Source organism: Lutra lutra, chromosome 5 (genome assembly GCF_902655055.1).
Source record: "Lutra lutra chromosome 5, mLutLut1.2, whole genome shotgun sequence".
Taxonomy (NCBI): Eukaryota; Metazoa; Chordata; class Mammalia; order Carnivora; family Mustelidae; genus Lutra; species Lutra lutra.
This window is the reverse complement of record NC_062282.1, coordinates 57,746,921-57,767,558: the sequence shown is the minus strand read 5'-3', so window position 1 is coordinate 57,767,558 and position 20,638 is coordinate 57,746,921. Positions and strand designations below refer to the sequence as shown.

At 38.0% G+C, this 20,638-nt stretch overlaps 1 protein-coding gene and 1 long non-coding RNA gene across 4 annotated transcripts in view; one reads left to right on the top strand and one right to left on the bottom strand.

The window, feature by feature from the left end:
- The window catches only part of LOC125100693 (uncharacterized), a 30,559-nt gene extending 21,063 nt beyond the window's left edge, over positions 1-9,496 (top strand). For both annotated transcript variants that reach the window (XR_007127625.1, XR_007127626.1), the window contains one exon: positions 9,059-9,496. This is a non-coding gene — a long non-coding RNA (uncharacterized LOC125100693). The remainder of the gene's footprint in view (positions 1-9,058) is intronic.
- Positions 1-20,638, bottom strand: part of TENM2 (teneurin transmembrane protein 2) — a 1,307,492-nt gene that overhangs the window by 1,069,702 nt on the left and 217,152 nt on the right. The gene's annotated exons all lie outside the window — the stretch shown is intronic.

Here is a 20,638-nt window from a genome sequence, read left to right as displayed (position 1 = left end):
CATCTAATTGAATTTATGCTCCTTAGCCTTAAGAGATAAATGCTTATAGCAATATGCTATAATATACAATGAACCTTATACACAAGAAAGTTCTACTAAGGTCCCAGATCCTTCCTTTTATTTCCCATATTTCAACTAATTGTTAAACTTTGGCTCCCTGACTACCGCATAGGTATGGAGTGTAAGTGCTGTCCAGCTTGTACAACACTGGTCACTATCTTTTATGAACTCCAACCACATGAAAGTCTGCACTGGATTATTCCCTTGGTAATGAAAACTAGATGACATATGATCAAAGGATTCTTCCAGTGTGGTCAGCTTTTCCTACCCACCTCTGTGTAAAGTGTTTGTAGATAAAAAACAGCACATACCTTTTGTGTACAGGACATGGCCTGAGCCCAGTATGCACTGACAATTTATTGGAGTTACCCTACAGAGTTCTAGATCTTGACTACTGCCCATATTCCAAGCACTGTGCTAACTTACATGTATTGACTCATTAAATACTCCTATTAATTTATTATTCCATTTTACAGATAAGGAAACCAAGACTCAAGAAGTTACAGTACAAGATCTGTACAAAAACTGGGATTCAAACACAGGTCACTTTCGTCCCAGAGCCTGAAGCTCAATATTCCAAATTGGTCAATTTAGAGATTCACTTTTCCACGAAACGTCTCCCATTCAGCATCTCTACCTTGCTCTCGCACTACTGCTTAGTTTGGGGTTTCGTTGTATTTTGCTTGAGCTATGGTGGTAGCTTCTTTTTTTTTTTTTTTTTTTTTAAGATTTTATTTATTTATTTCACAGAGAGAGATCACAAGTAGGCAGAGAGGCAGGCAGAGAGGGAGAGAGGAGGAAGCAGGCTCTCCGCCAAGCAGAGAGCCCGATGCGGGACTCGATCCCAGGACCCTGAGATCATGACCTGAGCCGAAGGCAGCGGCTTAACCCACTGAGCCACCCAGGCACCCGTAGCTTCTTAATGGCATTCCCTATGTCTTATATGGCCTGGAGAGTCAGTGGAAAGTGGGACTCTGAAGATCTTTGGAAAGGGTCCCAGGAAAGAAGTGGAGAGCTGGGGGTACCAGCGATAGATTCAGCCAGCTTCTCAGACTAGGCTGCCCCAGCCCAGAGCACTCCCCCAGCCTAGACATGCTCCCTCAACCTGCCATCATTCCACACACATTTCCCTGGAGTCTCCTATATTCCAGCCACTTTACTGGGTTCTGGGGGCAGGTGAGATCAACTAGGTATTGTTGCAGCCCTCACAAAACTAGTCAAAATGAGGGAAGAAAGAACAAAATTGAGCAATGAGTGCCTAGGGAAAAGAGTACCTATTCCAGCGAGTTAGAGGTTTTATGACCTTAAAAATATGTACTGGCACAGGGTCTAGAAGAAGAGACCAGGACCATCAGGCTTAATAACAGTATTTCTGAAGGACAAAACTACTCTTACTAAGGCAAGGGAATAAACCAAGGTCACGAAGGTATGTTTGATTATTCATTCATTTAGGCAATGTTTATTTAGTAGCTACCTTATACCAAAGTAGTACATATGACCCTAAAAATACAAAGATGAATTTGACATGGGTTCTTTCCTTGGAAGAATGCATGGTCCATCTGGGCAGATAAACATGCAACATGCAAACTGAATAATTACAGCACAAGGTGATTAGTGCTATAAAAGCAACCGGAAATAAGAGTTACAAAGGTAGAAAGCACACAGTCAATTCTGGCTGAAGGAATTAGTGAAGACTTGGATGTGGTACCTGCGAGTAGGGCCTTGGTGTCAACTTTCCAACTGAGGGAATGGAGAGTGGCATTTTCTAGAAACGGGAGACAAGACTAGTGGTTCTCAAAGTATGGTCCACACATCAGCAACATCAGTGTCACCTGTGAACCTGCTAGAAGTATGTACTTCTGCCCCCATTACCCCACTCTACTGATTCAGCTACTCTGAAGGCGGGGCCCAGCCATCTTTAACAAGCCCACTAGGATTCCTGTGATGCACACTTGAATTTAAGACTCTCCTTGGCCAGAACATAAAGGAAGAAGCAAGAGGTGAAAAGGAAACACCAAGAAATAACCTTCTATAATAAACTGGGACCAGGTCACAGTGGACCTTATAACCCATGCTGAGATATATCATTCTTTAGCTAATCACAGTCTCCCTTTTTTTTTTAAGATGGTGCTATGCCAAGCTTGCGCCCAGGTCATTTCATTCACCCTTCAAAGTAACTCCTTATACTAGCACTACATTTTTCTCATTTAACATATATGAAGCTGGAGGCACAAGAAGGCTGTGCAATTTGTCCCAGATTGCACAAGTAATATTTGTACACTGCATCATACACCACAGCCTTCAGTGTTAACTGGTTTGCTAAAATGCCTTCTGTGGAAAGATGCCCTGGGCACTGGGGTCTCAGGTGAGTGTACTAAGATGCTAGAGGGTTTGAAGTTGATCCACGGTCTTATTAATATCTTAGGAAAATCCTCCAGAAGGATCCTGGACAAAACACGTGTTTTGATAATAAAGTTACCTGCTAAAGAAGTGCCTCATGGAGCAGTTTAGGATATGCCATTGCTTTGTTGTATAAAAACGGAGTAAAATGAATATTTTGATGTGTCAGACCGTAACATTTAACAGCATTAATGCAAGTCAATGTGAGGGCTCGGAGACCAGAAGCTCATTAAAGTAATTATTCATTAGAGGCTTCTTCTTCTTCTTCTTCTTCTTCTTCTCTTCCTCTTCTTCCTCTTCTTCTTCTTCTTCTTCTTCTTCTTCTTCTTCTTCTTCTTTTTTTTTTAAACTTGTACTCTAAAGGCAGGCCTTTCCTTTTCAAGATCATTCTTTTTCAACCCATTTAATGTTTCCTTATAGGGTCACAATGTTAATTTTAAGGTTATGTTTTAATGGCTTTCTAAATGACATTTTCATTGTAGTAAAATGAATGCATCAAGTCACTCTCGCAGGTAGAGATGTACTATCCAACTAATAGTTATAGAAGGGTACGAAAATTTCTAAACGATTAAATTTGAAAATGTATTAGTAACCTGCATGTTAAAAGAAATCGGATAAAAGCAGTACTGTTTTCATGAAAGCTATTTAGTGTACGGAATGCTGCATACCAACTGCTTTTTGAATCCCCTACAGACAACTGCTTTCGCTCATTTCAAAAACCCCTAATTCTCATTGAGAGCTTAATTTTTTAAAGGGACAATTCATACGGAAGGTACACATGTGGGAAATATTTCTGCTTCCACTAAACTAACAAAATTCTTATTTTCAGCCCAACTTAAAGTAACTAGTTTTATTTGGTCAAAGATGCCTTTCTGGTGGCTACAAGTCACCTCACATGGGAAGCTGCAGGCCACACAGTAGTTCTCAATTAGATGTTAAGGCAGGTAAAGAAAATGAGCCAGTGAATTCATTGTTACATCTAGTGAATTTGTGGTTCCACTATAAATACGCTGATTTTAGAGATTATCAAAGTAACTACGCATGAAAATATAAGTCAAAATATTAATACAACAATTTGGAGCCATACACATTCACAGAAGTTGACCTTACTCAATTACTTTAGTTAAGTTAGAAATTCCAGGGAAACTTGTTGCCTAAAACTTTCCTTAACTCCATATCTGAAATTTGAAGTGATGATCTTTGGGGTTTTCCTTAATGCAGTGTTGAAGCTTAAATAAAATCGATATGTATTAGCTTAGAAATTAAATCAACAATTTATAATTTGCAAGGTATTCAAAGGAGTTCCATAAGGTAACATCATTACCCTTGTATTTGTTTTTATTAATTATTATGCCACCAGCATTCTTATTAGAAATAAATAAGTTTCGTTTTGTTACTTTCTAGCTTATATAATTCTTCGATCTTAAATCGATAATGAGGATTAACAGTTGGGACAATATACACCATGTATTTTTCTAATTTTATTTTTTATTTTTTAAAAGACTTATAGTTAAGTAATCTCTACACTCAGTGTGGGGCTCAAACTCACAACCCTGAGATTAAGAGTCACGTGCTCTACTGCCTGAGCCACCCAGGTGCCCCTCTAATTTTTCTGTATCATTTAACATAAAGGGGAAATTAATATCAAGGGTACTTAAAACAAAGGGAGGAAATTCTAATAGGGCAAGTTGAAGGAAATACGTGAAAATAGAAAGGCCGCCCTAACCATTTGCCAAGACATGGAGAAAAATTTGGAAGTTGGAGAGGGAAGACGTAGGATCCATTTTTTGCCAGCTGGTAGAGACACCGCCCTCTCCCCCGTGGCTGCTGCCCTGAAATACGCCGGACTGTCTATTTATAGTGCTCCTCTCCCCAAACCCACGCTCATATACTCAGAGCGATGTCCTGGTTTGCCATTTTTCAGAAATGGCTCAAGTTCTATATCTGTAGAAGTTAAAATTCCCAGCTTCTCTGAATGTGCATATGATGTTTTTTTTGAGGTTTTATGAGGTTGCTTCAAATCCAATGAACTATAACACCTGATATCTTCTCTTCAAGTCATGAGATGTGTGGGACAGGAAAATCACAGGTCAAGATGAAACAGAAATTCGTGAGGCAGAGCTTCCCTTTTTGTGCACATACTTTTAATGAGAAACATTCTGTCCCATGAATTCTCCATGTAGTGGTTGAAAGAGAGAAATCTAGAACAAGACTGCCTGATTGAACCCTGCTCTATCACTTGCTAGCTGTGTGACCTGGCGCAGCTGATTTCATCTCACAAAGCCATTTTACTTACCATAGAGTCAACAATCCTACCTAAAGAAATATGGTGAAAGTTCATTTAAAATTCACATGTAAAGGACCAAGGGCAGTGCCCAGTAAACCGTCGGTACTTAATACAACTTATCACCAAATAGTACAAAGCAGGTTGTGTGCTGAATATTATAGTCACCAACGAAAATTTTCCATATATTTCCATATATATGTGCATCTATGTATCTGTGTAAATGTGTAAATGTTATATCTATGTCTATGTATATCTGTGTAAATAATTAAAAGTACTAGATCAGCCCAAGAAAAATCAAACACAATATGGCCACTAACTCCAAGAAAAATACAAAACACAGGGAAAAGAACTACACAAAAGCATTTTGTTAAATAGGCCCCCTAACTGATTCTAGGCCACCTCCGTATACCCACACAGCATCAACAGCACAAGCTCTGCTCAAACTCATTCCTCAGTTGATCTTGCCTAAACATTATACTCCTCAATTCTTCTGATCCAGGCAATGATTGCATGGGTTCTTTGCACTTGCAACATGTATTCTAGTTTGTGACTGCATACTTATCTTAGTGATTATTTGCTTCTCACTAGGCTGTAAACTCTCTGGGTGTAGGGGTTATGAAATTTTTCTTCTAACCCATTTTTATCTTTGGCATCTCACCTTCACACACTCCTCCCAGGTTATTATACCACATCTCTGCAGACATTCTGGAAAGATGGTTTTCACACTTTAGGCCACATGAGAACCATCCAAGGTATGTCTTTAAACACAGACTGATGGACTCCACTCCCAGAGTTTCTGGAGCAACTCAGTGAGAACTTACATTTCTAACAAGTCCCTAGGTGATGGTTTTATTACTATTCTAGGAACTATGCATTGTGCTCAAAGCAGTACAGCTATTTAGTTCTACTGTGAGGAGACACCATATATTTTTCAAGGTACCACCAACCATTTTAACCAAATCCACATGCCTATGATGATGATACATCAACACTGTCTAATCACGATAGGATATTCTTGTTGTTTTTCCCATTTAATCATCTAGCTTCTAGAGATAATGAAAACAGTAATAACAGTACAAATTGTATTTGTAGCCAATAAAGAAACCAGCTATCATTTATTAAACACTGGCTATTGCTGGGCATTGCCAAGGCCCCTGACACTGGTGACTCTCTCATTTGCAGGTGTCCGCGTACTACCACTGGATTATAAACTCTCTGGGATAGGAGATAGAAGCTTTATAACCCTCACAACTTCTAGCACAGTGCTCTGTTCATAACACATGTTCAGGAAAGTCTTAACAAAGGAAGCAGTGAATGTCATATTGGAAATTAAAAATAAGGCAATGATGCCCCTTTCTATAAGCTACACAAAAACATTATGTGGGAGGCAACCTTCCAGGAGAGCTCTACCAAATGCCTATCAGGGGCAAAGTTTTATATAAAGTCATACTTTATATCACTTTTCACTTGCAATATAGGAGGGGAAGTAAGGCAAGTATATAAATAATTATATTCCAAGGTGCACATAAAATAAAACAATACAGACAAATTGCTATGGGAGTCACAACTTAATATTAGGGAGATGGACCCAGGGTAGTACATCACAAAATCTCCTTCTGTCCTTACAAAAACATTTATATTTTTTGCCTTTGTTTCTTGGAATCCTAGAATTTTATCAGTAAAACACACCCTGAAAATAAACTTTCCCCTAACCATCTGGTCTGTGGATGAGGAATTCAAAGTCCTGTGAAAAGTAAAGAGCCAGAGATCACAAAGTGAATCTTCTTAGAAAAACCACATTGCTTTACTCCTAGGCTAGTGTTATTCCTAATCAGTGAAAGTGGTGGCAGGTGAAGTTAGTCTCCATGCAGCCACCATTGGTCTGAATTATAGCAGTCCTAGAGACACATATTTACATTGTTTAAAATTTAAAAAAAAAATCCTTTACTAACTCAGGGCTCAAACCAGATTTAATCAGAATAATATAACAAGTCTACATTTCTCAATAGAATTAGTAAATGCATTGCTGATATTAAAAGCTCTGGAAGATGGCCTAACTTGTTCTGGATATAAATATAATTTTTCTTTTTCTGTACTTTTGGCAGAATCATTTCCTTTCTGCATATACCTGCATATACCTTTATATAGAAAGCAGATTTAAAGATTCATTTATCTTCCTTTAAGGAAGAAAATATTGCACAGGGAGATTATGAAATTCAATATTTTGAGAGCTTAGTTAAATAGATAGATTTTTAAAGTTGAATGTGAAGTGTCCCCTTAGGATGAGTTTTCCTATCAATATAGGATTTATGTGCTATACATCAGGTATACACTGAAAATAAAACCTTAAGGTCCATTTATTCTGGACTCCTCCCTTATAGGTTATATCCCTGGTTCACTGCAACTTGAAATAGGTCTTAAGATCCCAGGTCAACAAGAGAGAAGAAAGAAGGACCAGAGTTTGGCCTGTTCACAGAAAGAATATGGTAGGAAACAAAAGACTCATTAAAAACACAATTATCTTTTAAGAAGTGGGGGAAGAAATGATTCTGCAGATGATAATTAGATTCTTCCTGAACTTCACTTCTTGTCCACATATTTCTTTGCACATCGACATAAAGTTCCGTTAATTTGTTGAGAAACATTATAGGTACAGCTCACATCTTTATATATCCATATCAGAAAAACCATTTGAGGCTCATGAAATCCTGTATAATGAGACCCACCTTTTAGAAGGAGAGCTGGCTCTGGGAATAGGCATATCTTGATTATCTGAGGGGCACACAAAGTCCTTGACTTCCCCAAATGTATTACTTTCAATTAGCTACAACACTGACCTCCAAATCTACTTGGCTTCCTAATTCTGCCATTAGTCATTCCTTTGAGTTAGGTATTAACCATCAAAGGTCACCATTAAAGTGTATACATGCTATGCTGAAGGGGAATGTGGACCATTAACATCCATTTACACATTTGCCTGGATTTATTAAACTCATAAGCTGTCACTTGAGAGCACAGCCTATAAGGAACAGAATGCACAGAAAAGGTAAATCGGCCCAGGGAGGGGGAGAGTGGGGGAGACAGGGAGGGAAGGAAAAGGACAATGCCGTTAATGGAATATACGCAAATATCAAATGGGGCAACCTCAAACTTGACCACCATAAACCCTAGCAAAAAATATTTAGGAATAAGTTGCCAAGTAAAATAAATTCAGTAGGCTCAGTATATTGCTCAAGTACATGAATCCTTAAAGACTCATTTTATTTTGTTTGTTACTCATAATTAGTAAGGTAAATACACAAATCAGGACCTTGGAACTAAAAACCCAAAAGAGTCTAATTGATGCTTTACCACATTTTGGATTTCAACCACAGATTTATTTATAAATTAAGGTGTATAGGATGTATCTGTTAGACTGAATGCAAGACTATGGGAAGAAATCTGAAACCAAATAATTTAATCTTTCTGCCTCATTTTATCCATCTGGAAAAAAATATAGCTATAGCTATTTCCTACCAATTCTCACAGGGTTGGTACAAGATTTAAATGAGCTTCGCAATCTTTTTTGAGATTCCGTAGAAGCTGCTTGCAATATATCAAAGTATTTAAACTGTGTTCCCCATTGTATAAATTCAAAGTACTTGTCAGCACCCCATGAATGTTTTACTAAGGTCACCTGAAGGAAACACATTTATTCCAGGTTTCTATTTTCCACTCTAATCTATATAGAGCAAAGTTTTTGATCTTATCAGCTGTTTGATCTTGGCAGTTATAATCAAGGAGTTTCCTATAAAAAGAAAGAAAGGGCTACGCACTCCTGGAGACTTTCAAATACACTGCACTAAGAAACTGGAGACCCACAGTCAGCCCTTCACTTTTCTACTGCTTGGGCCACTGAGCAGGACCCTAGGATTCCCTTCCCCAAGAGAAGGTGATACGTAATCTGGCCCCTGTGTAACTCTCCCATCTTCCCAGGTACTATTGTCCCGCTCCCTCCCTGTGCCCCAGCCCAGCAGGCCTTCTTTCTGTTCCTCAAACACTCAAGCTACTTTCAGCTTTAGTGTCTTTGCACCTGCCTATCCGTACCTATCACCTGGGGTATCCCCCTCTGTCAGATCTTGGCCTCACTGGCTCTTTCTTCTCATTCAAGTCTCAGCTGAAAAGTCCTCTTTTCTGAAGCAATTTTTCTGACTGGCTGCCCCACTGCCATGCAGTTTCCTATCACCACACCCAGGGTTTTATTGTTTCCCTTATCTTCAACAGCCATCTGATCTTATCTTATTCATGTATTTATTATCCACCTCCCACTAGAAGATGGTCTCCATGAAAGCAGGGACCTGGTCTGCATTGAGAAAGGCGGAGAATCCAGCATTAAAAACTAAAACAGAAGAAAAAGTGGCCTGGACCCTGTCGACCTTGGCAAGTATTTACGGAAGAAATGAAAGAAGTATCTTGGCACTGGGAGCCACGTGACCTGGTTTTCTTTGCAGCTATACTCCTAACTAAATCTGTGACCTTTGTCAAATCCATTGATGCTAAGAGCTTGGATTCTTTGTCCTACAAATGGATACATGAAGCATATGTGCTTCTGCTCCGCCCTGCTGCACCCATGATGGGCATCTTTAGTTGATCTTGTCACTTTTCCACCAAACCATATGGGCCTCACATTCTTTGTCAACACAGCACTCCAAGCAGCCACGATTAAGACTTTGCTGATGGCATCTGAAATAAAACAGTTTTCTCCCACCACTTCACTAGATGATCTCCAAGGATCCTTTCACGGGTTCTGCTCAGGTATCTATGATTTAAGAAAAGGGCCAAAGAAAATCCTATATTAAAGTCCCTTCTACTTCTAAGTCAAAAGTAATATGTAAAAATTTTCCCAAGCCAAATCAAGAATGCCAAAAAATGGGGACCTAGAAAGAGGGCAGCAAGAAGCACCAATAGGTAATCTAAGCTCACAACATGGTAAGATGGCATGAATTGCTCAGAAAGACACCACCTGATGACGACTAACGCCATATTTTCCCTCTCTTCTTAAAGTCTAAAAAGGCCACATAAGACTTTTCAATACCATAAGAACAATAAATTCACTATCATGCTTTTTTTTTTCAATTCAAATCCCATTCTGGGATAACAGTCAGTATGACTTTGTTGGAGTCCTACTGGTAACTGTTTATATATCTATCTCTACTTTCTCACGTCTCTCAAGGTGATGAGGTTCAAGCCTCATCATCTCTCATCAATTTGGGCTTTGAGCCTTTTCTAGTCTGGCCTCCGCTCGACTTTTACTCCTAAAGGCATGAGATTGCAGTTTATCAAATAAAATCCTTGCCTCTCAGACCATATCCCTCCCCAACTAAAAACGGTTCAATATCTTCCTTTCTCTTTTAAGGCGGTACCTACACTCTTGACTCTGATCCACTGAGCCCTTCCTGATGGAGCATGCCTCGTCACTTCCCTTCTTCCCTCCATACCCTACTCCAAGGCTCACTTCTCTCTCTGTTCAGTGTCTTCCTCCCTGTCCTAACCAGACTGACTCAGACAAGGAGACCAGACTCACATGCCACTTCCCCTTCAGGTGTTCCCCATCTCTAACCCCGTCCGCAGGCAGAGAGGTGAGTCTTTTTATGAAATCACATTACACTGTGTCTATGCTAATCACCTATCACATTATAATTATATTTCATTTTCCCTCCTCCACTAGACAGAGTTCTTAGACAACAGAAATGCTGACTGTTACCCCTGCCTCCTCTGTAGCTAGTGCAGTGGGCTTCATGAAGCAGGTGTTTGTAAATACGAACTAAAAAGTAAATTTCCGAAACATGACCAGTTAACTACTTTGGTGGTCTACCTTTCTTTGAAGTTTTTCTTTTTTTGTTGCAGTAAGTCACCAACACCTAGCAGAGTACTCATTATGTATTATACACTCATTAATGAATTTTTTTTTTTAAGATTTTATCCATTTATTCGATAGAGATCACAAGCAGGCTCCCCGCTAAGCAGAGAGCCCAATACAGGGCTGGATCCCAGGACCCCAGGGCCACAACCCGAATCTAAGGCAGAGGCCTTAACCCACTGAGCCACCCAGGAGTCCCTCATTAATGAATTTTAAACACATTATTTTCATGTAATAAACACAAAGTTATTTACCAATTTTCTACATACTTTTAAAACATTAACTCATTCTATCTGCATCTGGATTAGAACGACTAATACGCTCATTTTACAAATGAGAAAACTGAGACAAAGAGAGACTAGGTCATTTGCCCAGGTGACACAGCACAAAGGTGGTAGAACAGGATATGACCCATGTGGCTCTTGGAACAGAAGCATGCATTATATATAGGAATAAACTATGGTTGAGTCCTCCAATTACCGTATCGGACAGAACCAATGAGCAGAACTAGGCAACTCCTTGTCCACTCTTTTAACCTCTATATTCAAAAAGCCTTTCTTAAAGCCTTTCTCAAGACCTTCTCCAGAATAAAGAGTGAAGGATAAGAGCTCTTCGAGAAAGGCTGGAAGAAGAAAAAGCAAAATACACAGAACTCTGTACTCCCTTGCTAGGCAACATCTGCTCCCCTCCCTTCCCCTTCACTTGTGATGTATTGGCACATAAGCAGCATTGATACTCATGAGAAAAATTATAGTCATCAAGGTTATCTCCCCAAGAAGCAACTCTCTTTCTTTATTAATATGCTTCAGATTGTTGCAACACTACAAAGCCAAAAATAAGTTTTCTTTGATCAATAAATTGTAGGCTGAGAAAGAAAATACTAATTTTCCATTTCTTTGAGAACCAGCACTAACATATAACAGCTTTCCAAAAGGGTTCTCAGAAACCTGATATAGAATTATCTGAAATTACACTAGACCATCCCTACGAGATCATTTTGTTCTCTGCCACTTTAGAGAGGTGTCTTCTGGACTTGGCAGGCATTTTTTTTTTTTTAATAAATCTTTGTGTAAAGATATATCTTTCTATTTTAGTGTAAGCTTGGCAAAGAAAGCATAATGCATTTCCAAGTCAGTCCCTAAGAGAAAGATTGTTGAACTCTCTCTTCCCTGTCAATTCTGGGCTTCAAAACATGCCCCTTTCACCTCCAGAAGGAACTTCATTTTTAACCCAGTACAGAAAGAAATCAAGCCTTGCCTTTCATGCAATAAAATGTGTATAATATCAAACAGCCTACAAAGTGGAAGAATGCCATGAATAAATATGAATAGTCATGATAAAATAACACAACTGTGTTGGTGGCATACTTAATCATATGCTGAACCAGAGAGGTGGTATCAGATAGTCGAAAAAGAAGTGGATGGACACTTAGTCCTAGGATTAGAGTGGTGGTACTCATTTTGCCACGAATTTTGGTCACTTATTTAAACTCTCAAGGTTTCATTGGTCATCCAGTATCTGAAACAGCAATTCTCAACTAGGGATGATTTTTGTCCCCGGGAGACATTTAGCAATTCTGAATACATTTTTATTGTCACAAATCGAGAATGGGGGAGGGATGCTACCAGCATCTGGTGGTTAGAGGCCAGGAATATCGCTAAACATCCCTCAAGGCATGGGCAGCTCCCCACAAGAAAGAATTATCTATTTGCTCTTGTTGGGAAAAACTGCTCTAAAATGAAGTAGGATTAAATAAGCTCCAAAGATTCTATCATCTTTGTGATTCTAAGAGGTATGGTCCAAGTACCAGACCCATCCCTTTCTCATTTCTATAAGCATCAGGGATTTGGCTTTTCATCATGTTTCCTTCTGTGCTTCTTTGTTTAGGTTCCCTAATCCCTGTGAGGAAAGGTCACAGAGATAAACCTTAGAAAAGGCAAGAAGTTAACTGATTCAGTGCATCACTCAACGAGTATTTATTGAGAGCTTTCTGTGTTCTGATCATTTTGTGAGGCTCCACCATACAGTTTTGAACAACTGATGCATCACTTAACAGTATTCCTGAGGTCTAGTACCTCTAAAATTAGTTTCTGGATTCGGTGAGTTAAATTCTTCAAGTTCCACAAGCTGTCTATTGAATACTGACGGCCAATTTGCTATCATGCATCCTTACAACAGTTACCAAATAAAACATTCTCGTGGTAAACCTTAAATTCTTAGTAATTTCAAAGATAAGAGAGTCTATTTGTTTCCACAGATGCGTGTTTTCATGTGGAATTAATTATAATAAAGTCTTATAAAGTCAGGCTAATTGGAAGGCCAGACTATTAGGAAGAAATTTTTGAAATATAAAATATCTAAAGGGATTTTTTTTTGGTGCTATTTTACATTCCCAAAGCACATTGGGAAAAAAAAAAAAAAGCTTCTACACATAATATCTCACATCTTTAAATCCACCCTGAAATAAGTGTATAATGCTTTTTATTTGACCCATTTCATAGGTCATAAAATTGAGGTTCAGAGACAGAGTACCCTGAAACAACACTGCCAGAGAACTGGAGTGATGGAATGCCTTAATCAATCAGTACTAATGATTTATAGCTATTGTATCAAAGTACCAGCTCAAGCATGCCTCTGTGGCAATCACAGAAATGGACCACTTGCATCTCCTGCTGCAGGCCCAACATCCCTGGCCGTTAACCCTCTGAATCCACTACCACATTCACACAGAGCCCTTGCTTCTCTTGGAATGTTCCCAGCCAATGACTGCACAGGCTCACTCCTATGGGGCAGGACTCCTCCAACAGATGACTTAGGCTTGAGTGCTCTGCATCAAACTGCCCCAAACTTTCTTGGAATTGTGCAGCAGTCTGAGACTTTTCCTACTCAATCTGCCTTCCTTCCTCCCCTTCTCTCATAGGTGTCAGACCAACATTATGGTCTGAAGCCTTTCCCTGCTACTACGGCTTCCTCCCTTTTATCCTTCACAGATGTTCCCCTCAATAAATCTTCTGCATGTATAATCCCCATCTCAGCAACTGCTTCTCAAAGCATCTGAGCTAACACAGGCCTTTTCTGCTTCATAAATGAATAAGCATCGTCAGAGGGCATACCATGTGCTATGCCATGGAATAATTGCTGTGTAACTATCTCATGTAATTTTCAAAACAACCATGTTAGGTGCGCATGTATTATTATTCCGAGTTTATAAATGAAGAGCTGTCCCAAGATCTCTCAGCTATTTCCTGGTAAACCTAGGCTTCGATTTAGACAGTATGACACAGTAGACCCAAGTTCTCTTACCCACTATGCTACACTTCGCCAACAATTTTATTTATTGCAGGTAAACATTAATACTAAAGCATGTTTAATTCATTCCCTAATTAAAATTCTTTTTTCAGCATCACTGTGCTATTTTTTTCTTTCACTATAATTTATTTTCTATTTTTAAACTTATTTTTAGATTTCCAAATACATGAACGTGTTCTTATTCTAACGGAATCCAACAAAACAGAGGCAGAAACACTATTTATAATCAACTAAGTACTGACCATGGCTTTTGAGGAGGTAAATTTCAATGAGTAGTTCCTTATCTGAATTATTCTTCATCCCAAGTGAGTCTAGTGCTATGATATCTGAACCTACAATTTGAATCCTGGTGTTCAGCTGTGAATAAATGGTGAGCCACTGGTGCCCTAAATTTAAAGAAGAGAATCAAAGGGAAATGCAGCCCTTATTATTAAGAATAAATACATATAACTGCAGTGAAGAGTCCATCCTTTAAACGAGATAAATGTCTATGTAGGTGTCCTCAGATTTTTTTTTAAAGCCGAAGTCTAAGTTGCTCACCTCTCAGAAATCATTTTTATAGACTCTGAGACTAGCCCAGCCTCCTGAGTTAGACTCCCAGAACCAGTCCGGGTAGCCTTACTCCTTCAGAGTCTCCTTTCTGTGATCTCTCCTTTATTGTGCAAATTCAACTTTGGTCATCTACACACTCTTCTTTAACAAAAGTTACTTATTTTTAAGCCTGTGATCTTGGATCTCAGCTTCAAGGTCTTCCTGGAGTTTAGCCGTATGACTTTGTTATTTGCAAATGCGGGTTGACTCCTGTACTCTCACTTGATGCTAATGCCCTTTACTTCTCATTCAAAGTTTCAGAATATCTTCTCTCAGCAAACAGAAAAGGCACGGATAAGGCAGCATTCCCTTCTCTAGTGCCACATTTCAACTTGATCTTTTCACTCTTTCTGTCAAATTCAAATGTCACTCACTATTCATGTGCATGGGGAGGATTTCTAATATACACTTCTTCGGCTTCTTTCAAAATTGCTTCAATTTCTCTCAAGTCAAAGGCCTTTTCAACCTTTGGAAATTATCTATGGAATCCATTAACATGACTTAGTACACAATACAGATGCTATTGAGGGTTCAAGAGAAAAGAGAGTAGGTAAAGTTAAAAAAAAAGGAAGCAGATTTTTAAAAAAGCAAAAAAGAAAAACATTTAGATATGGGATTTTTTCATGATAATTCTAACTTATGTGAGCGAAACCTCTGCATATTTGTTCCTTCCTTATGAAAGTAAACTCTTATAGTCACAAGCCAATTTTAACAGATGTCTTCTCTAGCAGACATTAATAATTATTTTCCTGATAATGCAAGTGGAAAGTTTAGTAAATTTAGCCCTCACAACTTGGCAACTGAGTTTTTTTTTTTTTTTAAGATTTTATTTATTTATTTGACAGAGAGAAATCACAAGTAAGCATAGAGGCAGGCAGAGAGAGAGGAGGAAGCAGGCTCCCTGCTGAGCAGAAAGCCCTATGTGGGGCTCGAACCCAGGACCTGGGATCATGACCTGAGCCGAAGGCAGCGGCTTAACCCACTGAGCCACCCAGGCGCCCCGCAACTGAGTTTTTAAATATGAGAATTTTCTAAATTAAATTCTGATTTTTCCCAAGTAAATAAAATCTATTTGCATCTACCTCTGCCTTTGTAAATTTAAGCTCATAATTTAAAATCATGTTTCTGAAGAGTTTTTCCATACTGATATGGGAAATACTCGAAGTATTGAATGAAAAGAGCACAGTACATTACTACACATACACTATCAGTTTGATCTTGTCAGTATGGATGGATAGATGGATAGAGTTAAAAAGTTTGGCAGTAATAGAAAATAAACAAAATGGTCTCTCCGGGAACTGATGTGGCTCTTTCAGTGATGGTTGAGGAAGGGGGAGAGTCGAGATGTTTAAAGACTGGGGATCATTTGTTTAGGGCTAACAAAGGATACAGATCTTAATCATGTCTCTGGCCACATCCCTGTAAGGAGCAGAATGGGGATACAAGGTTGTTCAGATGCAGCCTTTCTCTATACTGATTTTCAGAACCTTATTCATGTCTCATAAAGCTTGTAAATAAAACTGGATAGTGGTCTATGAGTTTTATTTCCACCATCTATGTACTCATTCTATTTTCCAGGACCAAGGATAAGACAGTTAACCATGGTTGTCTTTGGGAGGGGAGAAAAATTCCCTTGCAAGTTTCTTAAGTTTTCGACAATGAGTATGTATAACTTTCACAGTTAAAATGCCATAGGTAAGATAAAAGATTATATGAATTTTACATAAGATTAAGGAAGCTGATACTTTTTTCGTAAGTATTTAACTTCTTAACGGGGTGAATATTCTAAACCTTTAGGGCAATCCTAGAGATAGACATGAAATAATGCACCCTGGCTCTACCACTGCCTGTACAGGTGAGCCCCTTTGTGCTTCACGCTTTTCTTCTCCCCCGCTAAAAATGGTTTATAGGACATTAATTTCTCATGCACTAATTCTCCATCCCAGTTAAGCCTGACAGTCCCGGGTCAATAAGTTATTTTCTAGGCTATGTCTTGTCTCCCTCCTTGTTTCCCACTCTCCCTTTGACTCTTACACACCTCTGCCTGAAACTGCATATTTTGACAACTCATTCAATGCTGCTTCCAACCCCCGAAGATGTACATCTCTTTCAGGATATGATTTGGAGATCATGGAATTAAATTTTTTTAAACTTACACTGTTTTCCAAAGAGCAGCAGCATCTCTCTCTCTTTCATCTACTCTTATTACCATGTGCTAATTTGACTATGGTGCATTTGGAAAGAGGCCATTGTCATGATGTTATATCAATTTGGCCCATATCTCTTGATGCCACACCTCTGCTCTAATTGCTCCATTCATACTGTGAATTTCCCAATCTTCCCTTAGGAAGGCTCCCTGGAATTTCAGAAGAGCAGCATGATGCCAGATTGTATAGATTGGAACATTTTCAATTTGTGAGATTCAACTGGCAATATTAAAGAATTAATTATAATGAAAATGCACAGAAACAGAGTCTTCAGTGAATTCCATCTGGGAACAGTCTTTTCTTAGGCCTCATATAATTTTTTGAACCAACTTAGTCTCCTGTTTTCTCTTTCCTTCATATAATGTGAACAATCGAATACTATGAGATACTGGACTTAAAAATTTGATAGAAGCCATCATCAGATTTCAGCTTGTTCTCAAAACAAATGATTACCCCCCCAAAATGTGTCTACATATCTAGACTATATTCCAAACGTACACGAACATTTTTTTTCCCAAAGGCCTGACTTACATCTTAACTACTCTGAGATGTTATTACAGACATATAAAAGGACTGAATATGACTCAATAGGAAACTGCCAACGATTTACACATCTTTTATTGAGTTAAAACAGCTATTAATCTAAGTGGGAACAATCTATTACCATTTACCAAAGTGAAGTGAGAAGGATAAAGACTATGGTATTTATCCTGCCAAACAAAATTCTTTGCTGTTTACCTGAATGATTTTTTAGGTACATTGGCTCATCTCTCATGTTTAGAAACAATGATGAAGTTGTTGCCAGGAAAACAGCTTCTGTATGTCATATATGGATTAGCCTTCTCCTTGCCCTGCAAGTTCACTGTCAATCATTTTAATGTCCCAGCCTAACATACATTTTGCAGTGTGTATTTTGGTGTCAACTCACAGTATGGCAGAATAAAGAAAAAAGTGACAAGGTAATTGATATCCAGTTCATGTCGAGACATCCAAACATATGGCCAAGTGAACAAATTAATAATTCTAATGCAGAAATAAAGGGACACATTACTTACATTAGTAATTTGGATAAGGCATGATAAAAGGAATGAAAAAAATAATAAAGGACATGATACAGACAAGTTAATTCAGTAATTATATTGTACAAGTATATAAAACAGTCTTATAAAATTATCATATCTCATCCACTTAAACAGATTATATTTGAGCATTAAGGTTCACTCAAAAAGCCTATGTTTTACAAATTCTGTGACTTAAGAAAGAAATTAAAGTACCCGAATCTACATTTGTTATTTGGAGTGCAGACTGGATATATATGTTAAAACAAACAACAAATGTAGACACCAAACACAGGACAGATGAGAAACCTGAGCCTAGAGAAAGGACTTGGGTAATCCCTTATCCATAGAAAATGGCTTATGAACTCCTACTGGTTTTCTTAGTTAGCCCTTCCTCCCTATAACACTGATCTTTGAGTGAGTTGACAATGTAAGAGGTCACCTTGGTTTTTTTTTGCTCTTTGCAACTTAATGAATATGCTGGATTTTTATACTACTAGTAATAACTGTATCTAGAAAGAAAAGAGCTATTCCTTGGTACAGATTATCACACTACTACTTAGACTCATCAATAGTTAAAACCAACATCAGGGATACCTTGCTCAAGGTCCAATGTGTAATCTTTTTCCTCTTATGGATTATTAAAGAACAACAGCATATAAATTTGTGATATTGTTTATAAATAAGAACAGTATATATAAATAAACCAGAATAGGAGGGGGATGTTTGTAGAAACATTCCTGCAAAATTATTTAAAATAATAAAATACATTTAAAACATTCTTTGAAAACATAAGTTCAGCAATTTTTTGTTGGCCAAAATTGTTTGTTTGCATCTCATCAAAGAAGGCTACTCAAGGAGTTACTCCTTTTCTTTTATGAGAGAAAGAACAGAGAAGAATCTATGCCAGGGTAAAACAACCAATCAAAGGAAAAAATGCATTTGCCAGCCACATTTCTGTCTTTTCTGCCATCTTTCTTTTTCTTACAATGAAGTACAAGTTCTCAAATACAGGAAAATAGATGTATGAAAATTGTTGTATACAAATTTTCCATTGAGTAGAGATCCCTTGTCTTTTTCTGAGTCTCCAAAACTGCTTTGGTTAGAATCAAAGAAGACTTTCAGCTCATTCTGAAAAATATTCTGGAAAATTCAAGGATTTTATATGCTTAACTGACCAATTAACCAGATAATCTAGAAATAGATATGTTGTTGGGTATCTGGGTAGCTCAGTGGGTTAAGTGTCTGGCTTTAGCTCAGATTGTGATCTCAGGGTCCTTGGATCTAGCCCAGCATTGGACTTCTTGCTCAGCAGGAAGTATACTTCTCCTTCCCCCTGCTCGGTGCTTTCTCTCTCTCCCTTTCTCTCTCAAATAAATAAATAAATAATCTTTTTTTTTAAAAGAAAAGAAATAGATATGCTGAATGCCAAAAATATGCATGTTTGTTCATAACATAATTAGATTAAATGAGTTCCAGAATTGATAAAGACTGAGGGGAGAACTTAGAGCGAGGGGTACTTTTCAAACACCGATTCTTTCTTCATTTCCTAGTATGGATCCTCTCAAAGGGACGGCTCTGTTTGGTTAGGCACACACTTCTTGTGTTATGTCTTTATTGTTGACAAATAAAATGAGACTGTTTTGGCTCAAGGAACATGCCTCCAGTCCGTCTACATTGCTACCCCCCAGTAAACACAGATGAAAAAGGCCAAGAAAGACTGTTTTATTTTTTTTTTGATATATCAACCCTAAAATTTAGGATGTTTGAGATTTGTCACCAGATTCAGTGGTAGACAATAAGACATATAAAAATACAAGCCACAGGGTAAAGGCTGGGTAACAAACTCTCTCCTTTGGGGGCCCTAAGCCTCTTCACTCCTCCCTACCCTCTGGTCTTGACATATGGTAGTTATCCAGGTGAGTTAGAAGAAATTGGTGGGAGACAAGTTTGAAAATTATTCTAAGTCTGGAGTTCATAAAAATTCTTTATTTAAACTGCTCTTAAAGACAAAAAATAAAAATTTTTCCTAACTCCATGAATGAGGGCACACCATATGGTCAATAAAACTCTAATAATCTGCCAGCCAAAAGACTTCTGTCTTCACTTCCATTACTCTAAGGCCTTACGGACCACACATGTGGTAGGGGGTGGGGAACATAACAGTCATTAGCATTTCTAGGGCAGAGTTTGGGAAATGCTGGTACCAAAATTAAATATTGGAAAATCAAAGAATGGATATTCTATTCACTTTAATTATTAGGGTTAAAGTGAGAAATTAATTCTATTTAAAGAGTTTAGAGGACTTGGATTCAGGCAAACCAACATTCAGAAGCAATATCTGTTTTATTGTTTGATGCTCAGGACTGCTCTTTATAGTTTTCTTATAAAATGTCCATTTTTCTACTGTATGCAACATTGGTCAGTTTACACTAATATGGGGGAACAAATAAGAATTTCAAGAATCTTTTAAGCTGAGTCAAAATTACTGTTTCTTGGTGAACATTTCATTACTCTGCATCCATTTTATCAAATGAGAGCTGCTGAGTTATAATTAGCTCTTGGGGGTTCTGTCCTCTTTACTTAAAAAAAAAAAAAATTAAAAGCCTTTAAAAGTGTTCTATTTGCCCATAAGGTTTAGCTGCATTAAATAGATAGTGCTTTACCATTTTCCAATATACAGTAAAAATACCATAAACTTTTGCTATTCATTAAAAAGTCAAAAACTCAGCAAGAAGTCCAGTTTTTCCTCTCAATTCTCCATTAATGAAGGTTTCAAACGTTAATTGCCTTTTCATTAAAAATTCTTTAAAACCCTTTCTTAATA